The sequence below is a fragment of the Mustela nigripes genome, chromosome 6 (genome assembly GCF_022355385.1).
Source record: "Mustela nigripes isolate SB6536 chromosome 6, MUSNIG.SB6536, whole genome shotgun sequence".
Classification (NCBI taxonomy): domain Eukaryota; kingdom Metazoa; phylum Chordata; class Mammalia; order Carnivora; family Mustelidae; genus Mustela; species Mustela nigripes.
The window spans coordinates 85,778,352-85,781,347 of NC_081562.1; positions in this window are offsets into that span (position 1 = coordinate 85,778,352).

Consider the following 2,996-nt stretch of genomic DNA (forward strand, 5'->3'; position numbering starts at 1 on the left):
TGTTGTATATACTTGTATTTTTATCTAATGCTGTTCTAGAATTTTGTAAGGGAGTTAAATGAATTCACATGAAGGGGGTAGACGGAGTTCTCCAGTTCCCCGCTCTGTACTGTATTCTGCCATTTTACCATAGCTGGACTTTCTGCAGGTTTTGTTAACGTGGAACTACTCAGCTTATTTTCCGCTGACCTGTAAGCAAATCAAATAATCCATGAATATGAGAGTTACGTTATATATATAATTCTTGAGAGTAACACATTCTGACCAGTGTTTTTAAACATGTAAATAAGAGTACACGCAATTCAGCTAAACAATTGAAGAACTGGCGTGTGTAGTCATGACAAGTGAAGTAGAAACCTTCCTACTTTGGGAGAATTTCAATATTCTCTTACTGCAGTGTAATTGAATAGGTAACTAAAAAGTGCAAATTGTTTGCAGGTTCCGCTGCACATTGTACTATGTCTCTGTTGGCTGATGTATTTTATAAACTAAAGCTGCCTATGTTTGTTCTTAAAGCTTGCGTTCCCAAAATCAGCTTAAGCTTTTAGGAATTCAGCCTGTGTCTACAGGCTGGAAATCTCAGTTTAAAAATCAAACTGTTATGAAAAGGCTAAGCTTCATTAGATCCCACCCTATCCTAAGGAACCACAATAACTCACTCTGGCCCCCAGTGTTGAAACTATGTTTCAAATTTAGAGTGACTGCATAAGAATTTAGGATTTCCTCTTTTTCCAGGCTCATTGTCAACTGCGTCTCCGGTTTATATATACAGCTTCTCTTTTCGGAAAACTGAAGGGTCCTCTGTTCTTCCAGTTCATGAGGGCAGGGATTTTAAGAACAAGAATGACAGGCTGGGAAGGCAGTGGGATCAGCAGTCACGGGAAACTGTAAAGGCAATATAACTACAGATCTCAAAACTGACCGATTTGGGTTGCCAAAATAGGTAGGCTTATGCTGAAATAGGGGAAGTCTGATGTATGCAAGAAACTCTTTTGAAATAACGGTGGTGCCCAGGCCAAGTGGACTGAGCGTGGGACTGAGTTTGGCCTCTGGCTCGGTTTCCTTTCTTTGGTCTGATACTTCATGTATTTGAATATAGTTGAATTTTATTATTTTTTTCTTACAGAAATATTTTTAAAAATTAAAAAAAAAAAAAAGCTCCAAGTGAACAGAGTTAACTTGTCAAATCAGAATGGTTCTCTTTGACCCACTCTGCACTATTGTGTAAATATTTATTTAGACTATTTTAATAATACATATTATTTACCCCGCTGTAACATCATGTAAACTAAATATGTTTTTAAACAATTTTTAAGACTTGTAATTACCCTGAAAATAAGGTTTATAATGCAAAGGCCAGACCCTTCATCACTCTCGGGGGCTGCCCTTCAGTCTGTGGCTCCTAAGCCACTTTTCTTGCCTCCCTTTTACATAAGCCTTTTTTCCTCCCGGTTTTTTCTCCGTTGAGGGCAGACCTCAAGACATTTTCCAGTTCCAGATCTCTTTTTTGACATTTTGGATGAAATTAATTTACACATGATGGAAGAGGTTCTAAGATGTTCAGAAAAAAAGCACTTACATTGGGGCAGGAAATCCCAGTGACTAGCTACGGTTCAGTTTGCAGAAAGAAATAGCCTGCTTATTTGGAAAGTAATTTTCTTACAATAGTTTTTAGTGACTCACTAAACAAAGCAAGGGATCCTGAGGATTCAATAGTTCTATCTCCATAATCCACGAGTTCTAAGGAAGAAATATAGGCAGAGTCTTATCCTATGGGTTGTTTTGAAAATGCTTACTACACAAGTTAGGGAGTCTGCTAGAAATATAGTGTGAGCCACATTGGTCATTTTAAATTTTCTGGTAACCACATTTCAAAAAGTAAGAAGAAACTAATGAAATTGACTTTAATATCTTGTATTTAGCCCAGTATATCAAAAATACTATAATTTCCATGTGGAATCAATATGAAAAGTGATCGAGATCTTTTCTTTTTTTCGTACGAAGTCTTGGAGATCCAGTGTGTATTAAGCACATTTCAATTCGGACTACCCACATTTCAAGTTTTCAGTAGCCACATGTGGCTAGTAGCTACAATAATGGGCACTCATTCTTTCAAATAAGATATTCCATTAGTCTCCGAGTATGGTCAACTCCCATTTACTTAGGGTCTGATTATCTGGATGTGTAGTTCCTCAGACCTCTGATTTAGCTTTAGCTTTTGCTCTCTACCTTGTGGCTGCTCTGTGGATCTTCTGCATATTCCCCAAAGCCAAAATGTGCTAGTGGAGGAGAGCTGAGCTGTGTCTTTGGGAACTTCTCAGTAACTGTGGTAAAGGAGCCTCTGGAAGAGGGAGAGAGCCCAGTCGTTAGCCTGTGGGTGTTTGAGGAGTCATCTGTAGTTTTAATGCCTCGTCTGTTACAGACTTGGAAGAGAACTTTCTCTTGATGACACAATGCTCTTGCCCTTTCCACATTAAGTAGGACCTTTATGGTAGAATGGACTCTTAGGACAGACCCAGAAGGCCATTACCAATACAAACAGCCTAGCCAAAACTCTGGAACACATTCTGTCTGGGTTTTTCTTCTATGCCTGTGAAAAAGACAACGAGATTAATAGCAAGCCCCCATTTCAGGTAAGAGAAATCCATGCATCTAACTGCTTTTGAACCTCTTTCTGCCTCTCAGCAGAAGTAACTGAGGTAGATCAGGAAGGGGCTGCCTCAGGAAAATTCCTAAGCCCAAGGGATTCTTAGAGCTGCATAAATGTCCTCTCCTGCGTCAGTGAGACCCTGGGAATGACCGGCATGCTAACAGGCATCCGTGTGAATCCACAGCCTTTATTTACTTGCTGCCTCAAAAAGGGGGCCCGGTTGAGGACCACCGCCACCATCAAGTTCTTTCCTCACGAAGTTGTGCTGCCTCAGGCTGTTTAGGGACCATTGCCTGTCTGTTGGTAATATAAGTGTATCTCCTTTCTTTAGTCCCTGGGCAGTGCT